At 47.1% G+C, this 13,204-nt stretch overlaps 1 long non-coding RNA gene across 1 annotated transcript in view; it reads right to left on the reverse strand.

Annotated features, from left to right (window-relative positions):
• Positions 1–6,983: 6,983 nt before the first annotated feature.
• LOC133040298 (uncharacterized) overlaps positions 6,984–13,204 on the reverse strand; it is a 32,461-nt gene continuing 26,240 nt past the window's right edge. Inside the window, exon 3 of the long non-coding RNA XR_009688945.1 lies at positions 6,984–8,108. This is a non-coding gene — a long non-coding RNA (uncharacterized LOC133040298). The remainder of the gene's footprint in view (positions 8,109–13,204) is intronic.

Raw genomic sequence — 13,204 nt, forward strand, 5'->3', positions numbered from 1 at the left:
GACCAGATGGACCTTTGTTGGCAAAGTAATGTCTCTGCTTTTTAATATGCTATCTAGGTTGGTCATAACTTTCCTTCCAAGGAGTAAGCATCTTTTAATTTCATGGCTGCAGTAAACAATGTTAGAAATATTTAATAAAATACTCTCCCTCTCTGGGGCAAAGGGTATGTGGCAAGTGGCATACCCCTTGCTGTGCCACTCCTGTGAACATGCTCCAATGCCTTCTGTTCAGGAAAAGGACATGCTTCAGGGACAGAATGCAAGGTTGGGCAGAGTTTTTCAGTCAAGAGTTACTCACTAAGGCCGAGGACGTGCCAGGTACCATGCAAGCCATTATACCATTATACAATGCATTATAGCCAACTTCCCAACAACCCTGGTATATGGACACCATTATTTGGTTAGGGTCATGTGAAGAAACCAAATCTCAGCATAGTACAATGATTTGTCCAGGGTCCAACCACAAGGAAGCAGTGGAGAGAAATTCAAACCCAGATCTGTGTACCCAGTGTCCGTGTTCTTTCTCCTGTGCCTAGACCACCATGGCTACCCTATACCAGGGGCTACAGCTGCAAGCCACACATGTCCTTCTTAGAAGTTCACAGTCTAACGGAGAAAAAGACTCAGCAACTCACCATGATTCAGCTTAGCATGTGACAAGTAGCTTCAGGAATAAGCCAGACTAAACCCCCTATGATGGCCACCTCATTGTGGATTTAAGTCTGAAGATCCAAGTGGGGGAGGAGGGCTTAGCAAAAGAAATAATCAGCAAGGATTGAACTTAAAACAGATGTTCTTCTGGATATACGCACATGCTCTCCTGCTTGGGTTTTATCACAAACAGCGCTGAGGTGGGTCTCACTGTCTTGAGTTTTCAGAAGTGCTCAGAGAAGTTAAGTGACTCACCCAGGGTCACACAGCAGCTAGTAGTCGGTGGAGTGGGGGACTGAGCAGAAGCCTCACTGACTTGGAAGCTGGGGCTCTGGGCATAGCAGCAGCCTGATGAGGATGGTGTGAACACATCCACTCTGGAGGTCCTCTTAGGGACCAGGGGATATAATACTGGCAAAGGGGATGAGGAACAGGAAAATGATAATTCCTCATTTTTCTTTCAGCACTTCACAATTTATAAGATGTTTTCTCATCCACTGCTTCTTTGGATCCCTATGAATTTGGAAAGATGGGTGGGTATTATCTCCACTTTGCAGATGAAAAAAAATATGGAGGCTTTAGTAAAGTTATAAGATTTTCCTGAGCTCATACAAAGCGGTTGCAGAGAGCCTATGATTCCTTCTTCCGACTTGCTCCATGCATTATCACAGGTCATAGACAGGTACCTTTGTATAGCATCTGATTCTTGAAACAACCCCAGAAGGTAGGATGGGCAAGTTTGATGTGCCCCACTGTATGGTGAAAGAAAGAGAATCCAGAGAGGGTAAGGGACTTCCCCAAGAAGTGGAACTGGGACTAGGAAGCAGGCGCTTGCTATCACATGACATGGAACAAATCATCCACCTACTCATTCAGCACCAAACTTAGCAGGCTTGCCAATCACTCTGGAGTGGGCATGTCCCTAAGAAGCCCCACCAGTGTGTTAGACATTCAGCTCCCCTCTCCTCCAACAGCTCTTAGATCCCCCATTACTGCCACCCCCAAATCTTGGCATCAAAAGGCAAGCAGTCTCTTAAGTCTGCTTGGCCAACAGAAGGCAAAGAGTGATCCAACAGTGGACCCCACCCACAACATAAGTGCATCTTAAATGAACCTGAATTTATTTCCCCTTCTCTCACCCATTTTCAAAGTTTCTCTCCAGTTCTAAAGAAAGGTATAACACTACTTCTCTGCCAACGTATTTCAAATTTCTTGAGCAAATTCCTGTAATTACAAGCAACAAAATAAGTAAAGACAATGACTTACAAAGTGAGAATATCAATTATGCACAGTCCAGCCAGAATTCATTTAGTTCCTGAAAAACAGAAATTATCATTTTTGTTGTTTCAGATACATTATAGACACACAGTTGGGGACCCCAAGAAACAAGACCATGAGCTGGAAATGTCTGGGCCTGGGGATTATTAAGCATTCTAGAAGAGAAAACTGAAGCTCAGAGAGGTTAAGTAAAGTGCTGAAGGTCACACAGCACTCCACAGAGTCAAGAATGAAGACAAAATCTGAATTCAGGTCTTTGTGCCTCCACACTGCTTCCCTGCCTTCTTGGATTAAAATCTGTATTTATCCACCCTCAAGGCTGAGTGGAAGCTCACCAAGGGGCTGCAAACTGTGCCTCGGGACATGGGTCTGTGGCTGTCCCATAACTGTCCTGGGTCCTAAAATTATTATAGTATAATGAGTACTACATGCATGAGGCAGAGCTAAAGCAGAAGAATGTCCAGTTCAACCTTTTTTCATTCTGTTTTATTATACCAGATAATGTCATTGTTCCAACCAGATTCCAGTGGGATTCCTCTTTACTGGTGGTGTGAAGAAGACCATTAGTGTGGTCTGGTATGACTTCAATGGCCAGTGCTATTCTTGGGAGGACGGTAAAGCACTATAGCTCCTTAAGCCTTGGGTGGGGGTAACTGAAGTGTAACCCACACTCCACAGTCCGCCAGCAGGACCAAGCTGAAGCTACCCTCTGCAGGTGGCATCCCAGTGCTATCTCCAAAAGTACAGTGGGAGCAACTTGTACATTCAAGCTGGGATGGGTTTGGCAGATTTCTTTTTAAGGAATAACACTAAAATGCCATCTATTTTACATTCAGAAACTCACTCTGACTTTGTTCTATTTTGGTCAGTTAAATTCATTTTAAAGATCATATTGTTCTTATACTTTGCTCCAAAGCCTTCATTTTGTTGTTGACTGAAAGCTATAAAAATCTGACCAAGGAATTCAGCCCAATTTTCTGGCTGATAGACCATGCTTCATTCATTCTCTTATTCATCCACCCACAGCTGGCCTGAACTCAGGACAAACTGCATGTTGATTTTATCCTACCTACCAAACTATCAACTGACACCAGCAGCTTCCATTGAAAACAACCTGGGACCTCCCCCCCGCCCCACCTTAGGGCCTTTGCACTTGCTACTTTCTCTGCCTGGAATATGCTTCCTCCAGATATTCACCCAGCTTCCTCCCTCACTGCATTCCAGGCCCTGGCAAATGCCACTTCTTCAAAGAGCCTTTCTTGATCCTCCATCTAAAATAGTCTGCCCTTCCTCCATTCCATCTACCTTCTGTGATCCTGTTCTTTCTTCATAGTCTGAACTGAGACATTTATTATTTACTTACGTCTTTCTCCCTGAGGAGAATGGAAATAACATGAGGGGAGATATTTTGTCTACTTTGCTCACTTCTATATCGGTAGTGCCCAAAACAGCACCTGGGGGTTAGCAGGCAACTTTTTAAAAAAATAAACAAAGAATGAAAGAGAATAAACTCTCTTCCCCAAACTCTCTTCCTCTTATTTATAAAGTCTTTCCAGGAAAATACTACAAAGGTAAAGGCCTAGAAACTGGGAGATAGTTTCAATCGCCTGAGCAGGTCTCTATGTTACCTGTGGATCAAGGAACTCTCTACTTCAAAAACCTGCAGTGGCTCCCCATGGCTTCAACAGAGGACAGTTTTCCCTCATTGCTTAGAGCCTGGGTGAAGATTTAAGGCTATAAAAATAATCCGATGGTGACATTCAATGTGGGTGTGTATGCATATATTCATTGCACACACTTTTACCAAGCGTTTGCTATGTGTCAGGCAGTCTGCTGAAAAAAAATGCAAAAACCTGGTTCATCTCTATCGCCACAATTTGAGCAGTGGTGGTGGGAGGGTGCACAGGGAGGTCATAAGTGACTGAGAGGGAGAGACTTGTCAATAACATGTAAGTATAACAAATGCCAGGAGATGGTTCTACACAGGCAAGCAGGAAAGAAGAATCAGTCCCTTCACTTGGATATAGGTGGGAGTCCAGAAAACTTCCTAAGGAAGCTGCATTTCAGCTGCATCTTGATGCATAGGCATTTACCCGGCAAACAGGAGGTGCGGGGAAGGGGTTGAGAGCTTTCCAGGCAGAGGGTACACTAGAGCAGAGGCCTGGAAAGATAACACACTCTGGAACTCCAGGTCATCAAGTCAGTTTCAAGTGTGGACCCTGAGCTAAGGCGTGGTGAGATACCAAATGGAGAGGCAAGCAGGGTCTTTAAACAAAAGACACCACACATGAAGGGAGCCAGCCAGTCAGACCTGAGTTCAGGTGCTGACCACGTCACTAGCTATTCATTCCTCTCTGGGCTCTACTTCCCAGGAAGGAATTGACCAGGAGGTGAGGGGATTGAGCAGCTCTCACTGGGGTGGGTGGAGGTGAGGAGATAGGACCTGAAGCTCTGAAGAGGCTTATGGGGTTTAAAAACAAAATATTGAAGATGAGATTTCCCTGGCGGTTCAGTGTTTTAAAACTCTGCACTTCCAAAGCAGGGGGGTGTGGGCACAGGTTTGATCTCTGGTGGGGAACTAAGATCCCAGATGCCACAGGGCATGGCTGAAAAGTATAAGAACAAACAAACAAAAAACCTGAAAATGTGAAAATGCTATCCCTTTGCTTTGTTTTGAATCATAATATTTATTTTGAATTTGAAACTTATTCAGAAAAGGCTTTTGCATTTATCTACAGTGACCTGGATTTCATAAAGAGGCAGAGAAACCCTGGTTGAGGGCAACTTAAAGTCCCCTCTGATTCTTGCCTCCAGGTCTAAGATGACTGACAGCCAGGCAAATGGGAAAGAGAAGAGAGGTGCAGTGAATTAGCCGCTGAATTTAGGATTAGACCCAAATTGCAACTCAGATTATACTACTTACTCCCTGGTGAGACAGGCAAGTTAATGAACTTTTTAGAGTGTCAATTTCTTCCTCTATAACATGATGTTTTCCTCACAAGTTCATTTTGCAATTTATTTGAAATAATAGACTTACAAGCATCTAGCACATAGTAGGTATTCAATAAACATCAATCAATAAAAATCTTCAATGGTCTCTCTGCATCCCAGTCCCTAATAATAAAGGCTTCCCTTGAGTGTCTACCATTTGCTGAACCCTCTCCACAGCTATCTCATGTTCAAGGAGAAACTCACAATTTAATGCTTTGTCATCAGTTGAGCTCATTGCATTGTCTAAAGGTGGTTTAACCCTCAGAATACAGCATTGCTGGATGATGGGAACTTAGGGCATGCTGCCTGGAACCAGACCAGGATTCAAATCTTCTAAAATTTAAAGCTATTTTTTTTATTACTCTGGAAACCTATCCACTGCATGCTTTTATTTCCAACCGTTAAGCACTTTCCCCCTTTACTTTCCACATTTAACTCAAGGCTTCATATGCAAAAGGCAAGCTTGAAACGATCATAACATTTAAGCAATGAATATAACGACAGCTTACACTTGCATCGCAGGAAGATCTACATTCTATATTTAATAGCTTTAGTCATTTACAGCAAGAGTTATCACAGGCACCCCAAAGAGGGAGGGTTGGAGAGGGAGAATTCTGCACCTTTGATTAAAGATGTCGTAGTCATAAGCTGTTTTGGAAATGATTAAGTGATAAATACAGTAAGTTCATCCTCAGTTCTGGGAACCCCACAGCACAGACAGTAATTCTCAGAGGCAGAAGCAATCATTATTATTTAAAGGTCTAAGCCTTAGTGTGTTCGCTAAGTACAGAGAAGGAGGAACTCAGGTATGGGGAGCACCCACTAGACACTAAGTTCTCTATCACCTAAAACATCTAAGGTCCACTCTCCAAGTAAAGACTTGTAACTAGAGCACAAAAATAGGGGACGAGGGAAACCAACAATGTCAAATACCTCCCTGGACCAGGTGCACACAATGCACAAATAAAATACGATAAAGTGCCTACAATGCTTAAGAATATGGAAGGAAGGCTGGCAGACTAAGAAAGGAGATCCTGCCCTTTGTTGAGGAGATGGCTGTGTGCCATTATTCCTGTCTGCATCCCCAGACCCCGCCTCCTACATCTGGTAGGAGTTAGGAACACCGGGTAGGGAGCCAGATTTTGCAGCTCTGTGCAAATCCTGCTTAGTAGGGGAGTGACCTTAGATAATCGTTTAACCTCTCTGTTTCAGTTTCCTATTTGTGAAATGGAAAATAGTAATCTCTCTCTCATACTGTAATTGTGTAGGATGAAAGGCACTAATAAGTGCAAAATGCTTAAGACAATAATGGCAAATAATAAGAGTTGCAAACATAACCACTTGTGGTCTTGCCAGATACTGGGGAGGCCGTCTTTCCTCATCCCCACCCTGTGATGGCAATTGTAATGAAGCTCTCTTTTCCAGGTGGGGGAACGAAGAAAGTCCACATCTGCCCAGGTCATCCAGTTCTGAATTGGCCTGAGAGTCCCACCCAGGCCCGCCTAGCAATAACAGTAAAACAGCATTTAATTGTTTTTTTTCTTTTTATTGTTCTAGACCTTTACATCTAGGTACACATTTACTTCTCACAGCAATTACATGAGGTAAGAGTCACTAACTCCCATCTTACAGATGCAGAAACTCAGAGTGAGAGAGTGTAAGTAATTTTCTTAAGACCTTAGTGTTAGCAAATACCAGGGGTGGATTTAAGTTCAAGCCTAAGAACCTGACTGTTCCCATGTGCAAGGACAGGGCCGCCGGTCCCAGGACCTGAAGCTGGACGGGCTGGTCAAAAGCCCCCTGCATCTTTTAGCCCCTGTTGGAAGGAGGGGTTTGGGACCCGGGTTCTCAGGCCCGGGATGGGTCCCCAGGCCCGGGATGGGTCCCGCGGGCTGGGAGCAGGGGCGGGGCCTGCAGCGCCCGCCTCCCGCGCGGGGCGGGGCCGCCGAGAGCGGTCCGGGAGGACGCCCACCGCGCGCTCGCCCCACGGGAACCCCGGCGGCGGCCCCGCCTGCGCGGACGCCTGGGCACTTTACCCGCGGCCCTCCCGGGCCCGTCGCGCGCGCGTCCCTTTCGCTTTTAGCCCCAGCTGCGCTGACTGCCCGCGATTACTCAGAATCGTCCCTTCGGTTGGCGGAGTGACAAAAATCGGCAGTGGCTGTCCGAGGACACCTGTTTACAAACAGGACCCCCGCCCCCCGCCGAAAGCACCCCAGGCCGAGAGCCCGGAAATCTCGGTTCTCTTCCCACTCGGCCTCTGGCTGTCAGTGGGACTGGTTTCGGGCCTCAGTTTGCCTGTTTGTGTACTTGATGTCAAGAAATGTGTGTGCAATCGAACGAAAGGTGTGCGAGGTGGAAACAGCCTGACATTTAAGTCTTCTGTCTTCAGTTACCATTATTTTGAAAATTATATTCTCCTCCATCGTAATCTATTTTAATAAATATATTTTTAATTTTAAAAAAAAGAGTATGACTGGTCTCCCAGGAAAAAAAGTCTTGTTACTTATACTGTGGTTCGAGTCCACTTGTTTGAAATACCAGCAGCTCTGGAAGGCCCTTTCAACCCCCCACGATCTGTTAATCTGATTCGTGTGGTTATTATTATTATTTTTTTTATTCTTCTCCCTTAAGACCTTTACAAGCTCGCTGGTGACCGGTGGGGTGGGAGAAGACTGGGTTTTGCTGCCAGATATATTCGATTAGAATTTCTTGGTTTGCCACTTTTTTCACCTATGGGACCTCGGTCAAGCCACTTACACTTGCTGAGCCTCAGTCTCTCGTCTATAAAATGGGGAGGATACTCCCAGGATGGTGGGGAGAATTCAGGACGACATTTGTCAAGGGCCTGCCACGCGTGGGGTGACCCACGGAAGAGGGTGCAGGTGGGTGGGGACTTTCACGTGCTGGGTTTCTCCCCTCGGCTCATTCTGGGGGCCCCGGAGTGCCGCCCCCGCGCGACGGCTGAGCGTGGCCGGCTCTTGGCCTCTCCCGCCGGGCTGAGGCGGTCGCACCGGTTCGGAACCCTTCCCCCATCGGCCGGCTTCTGGCTGCAACCTGCAGGCAGAAGGCCAGGCTTTATTTACACAAAAGCAGCGGGTGGAAGCTGGCCTTGTATGGACGAAAGAAACGTTGGCGAGCCGGGAACTTCGCCGGGGGAGGCAGTAAAAAGCGGTTCGCCTGATAGGAATCTGTGAATAAATAAATAACGTGAATCAAAGAATGCATTGAAATGCCCTCCTAGGATCGCAGAAACAGGACCCAAAGGCAGCCTTCGGAATCCTCCCACACGTCCCATTCTATCTGATAACTTGTCAAAGAGGCCCAAATTGATTCTCGAGTTATTATCAAACCAGGACGCCTGCCACCCAGACCCTACGGTCCTAGGGTGGCCTCTGGGGCGCGCCTTCCTGGCTGGGAGTGAGACCTGAGTCTGAAACAAAGGGAAAGGGAACCCCGTTTTATGGGCACCTACTCATGTGCTAGGCATTGTTCCTATGCGGTTCATGACTCTTCACACCGCGCTTTGAGCAGGATCCCCTACTCTGGTAGGCAGGGGAAGTTACCTGCTCCAGAACACAAAAGCCGATAGATGGGACGGCCGAATTCCAATACAGTTCTGTCCCTGGCTCCTTTCATCCAACCTTGCTGCCCCGGGCAGGGGGCAAGGATAAAGCGCAAAATGCGCGTCCGCAACGTACAGACAGTGGTGCCATGACCTAGCTGTTTCTGGGCGCCGCCCCTTCCCTCCTTTTTCTTTACCTACCTACAGGATGTCCAAAGCCTCTTCCAGTTCTAACTATCAGCTGATTCGCTGCTGCCGCGCCCGCTCACCTAATTTAGCAGCCGGAAGTCGCACGCCCGGCGACCGCTGACCTAGAGCCCCTAGTCTTATCATTGCCAAAACCAGTGTTGGCCCAGAGGACACACAGGTGCGCCCAGGGCACGTATTTCTCCATCCTCCGTCCTAGTCATGGGGCTGCATCCGGTCCGGGAGCCAAGGAAACTGGTCCAGCTGCTGCTTTCCCGGCAGGGCCCCGCCCACGCCCACCCCAGCGGAGGCCCAGAACAGGTTTCTTCACTTTCCCTGGCCCAGCTCCCGCCGCGGGCGAGAAAGGGAAGCCCGTTGCTCAATGTGCCTGAGGATTGTTCTGGTTCGCAGGCAACTCACAAAACGAGCCATCAGTCAGGTGGACCCAACTCAAGCCACCAGGCACAGTACACCGGCTTGTGCACCGAGGTCTACCCAGCAAACCCTTAGGGTTCCTCAGGTGACATCTGGGCCCCTTGCTTTGTGCAGGGCCGGCCAGCATCAGGGCCCAAGGGGAAGGTGAGCAGAATGGGATGAGTTATCCGGCCCCCTGGGTCCATCCAGCAATGAGGGGGTGTGGGAGTCCAGTGTCAGGCTTGGCCTGGGGGTGGCACTGTCACTGGCCCTCCATCCTCATGTGCCCAGTGTTCTTGGGGACTTTCATGGAAGCCTGGCTCCTCTGTTTTAGACCTCATGGCCAAGAGGAAAGCTTGGGCAAAAAACTCTTCAAATAGAATTTATTCACACATATTTACTGAGTGCCAGGCACTGTGCTAGGCCCTGGGGAGATCACCATGACCCAGACACAGAACCTGCCCTCATCAGTTCTAGCCTAGTGAGTCAGGGAGGTAACAAACAGATCATTTTAATAAGGGCAAAGAACCATTTCCTGGAGTTCCTCTGGGAGAAGACCCTGAGTTGGTTAGAGGTGGGGTCAGGAAGCTTTAGGAAAAACTTTTTCAGGCTTCAAACACTGCTCTTTTCCTTCTTCCTTCCATGTCTCTGCACTCTTTTCTGGAGTACCTGTACCATGCTGAGAGCTCAAGGAGCAGTTGGTGGGTTCTCAAGGGGTAGCAGTTTATGATATAAGGGTGTCGTGTTTAAAACATCAGCCACTTAACTTTGTGCCGCTGAATGATTTGCATAATTTCTCTGAACTCCACTTTCTTTATCTGTAAGATAGGGATAAAGATAATACCAGCTTCATAGAACAAGGTCTGGCCCATGGTAGCTATTAATGAGTGGAATCTATTGTATTACCTTGCTGTTTGTGGTTCACATACTTCTTCCAGTCTGCACGAAAATCACCAACCCTCCACCCCCCACTGTGGTTGGCAGCGCAGGTAACTTCATACCCATTTTACAGATGAGGGAGCTGACTTGGACAAATTAACAGGATGGCTCATGTCTGGTAAGTGTTCAAGACCAGGATCCTGGGGAGGAGAGGCCTCCTGAAATAGGGGAGCTATTCTGACCTTCATCTGCCCTCCCTGAAACCCCGGATGGCTGGTTAAGACTGAACTGTCTGGGGCGCTTCCTCTGACCTAGATCCTGTGGGCTCCACCAGAACGCCAGCCAGAAATGCAGGCAGCCACACCCTCAGCCTTCTTGCCCCAGCCTGCACTTCATGCTGGGCATCCTGCTTTCAGGGACTGTTCTTTCAAAGGGGGGATTATAACTGGACAGCTACTGTGTGCCAGACCTTACACCAGGCATGCTCATGAGGGTTATTTCATCTTCCGTGAGCCATCTTCTGTGGTCAGGGAAAGGAGGAGGAAAGAATCAGCTTATCCCAATAATAATTATGTGTCCACAATAAAGCTTGACACATGCGCATTCAACCCTGAGTGCTCTTGCTAAAGTGCAAATGTGACTATGTTATTCCAACTCTCTTGTTTAAAATCTCTCAGTGGTCTCCCACTGCCTTTTTAGAGTCCACACTGAGGAAAGGCAGACTCAGCCAGTCACATTATCACATCTGCTGATTCTACTGATCTCCTGGCCTTTGCATATGCAATTCCTTCTTCCTGGAATGCCCTTCCCAGCTCCTCACTTCCTTTCCTACTTTTATGTGGTTAAATACTATTTATCCTTCAGCTCTCAGCTAGATGTCACCTCCTCCAGGAAGCCCTCCTTGTCCACTCAGACAGGGCTAAGCCTGACTACACTCTCTTGTAAGTATCTGTTCAACAGTCTCTCCCACTAGATGGTGAGCTCCTTAGGGTTAGGGACGGTGTCCTCAGCACCAAGCATGGTATGGCTCATAACACGCATTCAATAAAAATTTAATGGATGGATGAGAAAATGTTGAGCATGAAGATCGTCTCCATTTAACAGAGGAGAAAACCAAGTCTCAAAGAAGGCAAAAATACCTATCTTAGGTCAGACAGCTGGTTAGTGGGTGAATTGAGCTAGAGATAAATTCTTCTAAATCCCATCTTGTTTCACTGTTTTACTTATATTAAAGATAATAAAACCTCCTTCTAAGTTGTCTTATTGAAATTGTTCTTAGCACTGCCTCTCCACATTTTACAGAAACAGATGCTGGGTCCTGATAATGGAATATTTATGAATACCAATCATCAAGTCTACAGTTAGTTGCAGGGACTGATTTTAGGTGCCTGAGACAGCTTATATCTTATGACACCTTAGAGAGGACAACATTATGATGTCTGCTTAACACATGAGGAAGCTGGTTCAGAGAGGTTAAGTGATTTGCTCAAAGTTCCACAGCCTTCAAACCCAAGTTAATCTCTAGCTCCTAAGCCCAGGTTCTTTCCATCTCCCCAGACAGCCTCCTGACTGTGGCTCTGGAGCCAGCTCTCATGTAGCTTTAGGCACCAACTGGACCCCAGGTTCTCTCTCAAAAGGGATATAGATGAAACTCATAACTTCAAGGGATCTTCTGGACTTGACCCAAATGTCATCCTAACGTTGGCGTTTTTCTCTGGCCACTCCTCTCTTTTCCCTTGGGTTGCAGCATCTGTACTGTCTCCACCTCTGGGGAAAAGTCCTTGTTCCCAGTAAATGGCCCCCTTGGGAGCCAGGCAGGTAGGAGCAGATCCTCCTGTTCTCAGGTGTCTCAACAAACAAACTATTTAGCAATTACACACGCCTTTGGATGGAGCACCCACAGCCTTTCCTGACTCCGAGGAGCTGCTCTTCGACTCCACCCCAAGAGCTTCACTAAGGTGCTTGCATTGATTTATTGATTCAATGACTATCTGCCCATCTCCTACCTCTATTACACTGCTTTTTCAGCTAACAGTGTTCCCCTTGCAGTCCTGGCACTTCTCCAACTATCTGAGATGAGGAAGCTCCTCCAGCTATCTCATACTAGACAAGAAGGCAGGGGCTGCATCTGTTTTGTTTGTCACTCTATACCCATCACCTGGTGGCTCAGATGGTAAAGAATCTGCCTGCAATGCAGGGAACCCAAGTTCGATACCTGGGTTGGGAAGATCCACTGGAGAAGGGAATGGCAACCCACTTCAGTATTCTTGCCTGGAGAATCCCATGGACACAGGAGCCTGGCCGGCTACAGTCCTTGAGGTCGCAAAGAGTCAGACATGACTGAGCAACTCTCTCACACACACACACTCATCACCTAGCACTATGCTTGACACATGGTTGGCCTTTAATGAAATGATTGTTGAACAGCTGAATACTAAAGCTCCATTCATCTCTTAAAAGTTAATCCTCCACTTAGAGATAGGAATCACGGCATGTTAGATCAAAGGGGAACCCAGAGGAAATAAAACTTACTCTAAATCCTTCATTCTACAGAAAAGAAGACCCAGAAGAAGGAGATACAAAGTGTAGGGAAGATCTACGGGATAGCTCAGGCCTCCGGACTTTTGTCTCAGCACCTTCTCTGTATTGGGACCCTACTCCAAACCATAAACATGCTGTGCTATGCTTAGTCGCTCAGTCGTGTCCGACTCTTTGCAACCCTATGGACTACAGCCTGCCAGGTTCCTCTGTCCATGGGGATTCTCCAGGCAAGAATCCTGGAGTGGGTTGTTATGCCGCCTCCAGGAACATATTCTTCTCTAATTCTCACGGCAGTCACCTGGAGCTGGGAGCAGGGAAGGGAGAGCATTGCCAAATGGCAGAAAAGAAAAGTGGGGCTCAGAGAGGTGAGTGGAGTGTACCCAACGTCACACAGCTGGAATCCCGGGCTTTTCCTATCACAGCCTGTGTTCAGAGCTCCTTCTACCCCATTCTCTCTCCCCACTGCTCTCTGCTTTTATGGGCCTTGAAAGAGAGTTGAAAAGACAGGCTCTAGGATTTCAAGGACTTTCATCTTTATTATTCATCTTGCTTCTGGAAGATCTGGTTAATCTGTGTGTCCAGTGCAAAATATGAAGACCATTAAGGTGTTAATCAATATCGTTCAGGTATTCAAAATTGCCATCTACTCTAAAAGGGGGCTGGTGGCCCAAATGCTTATCTTAAATGTTCAAATATGACACT

The sequence above is a fragment of the Dama dama genome, chromosome 20, assembly GCF_033118175.1.
Source record: "Dama dama isolate Ldn47 chromosome 20, ASM3311817v1, whole genome shotgun sequence".
Lineage (NCBI taxonomy): Eukaryota > Metazoa > Chordata > Mammalia > Artiodactyla > Cervidae > Dama > Dama dama.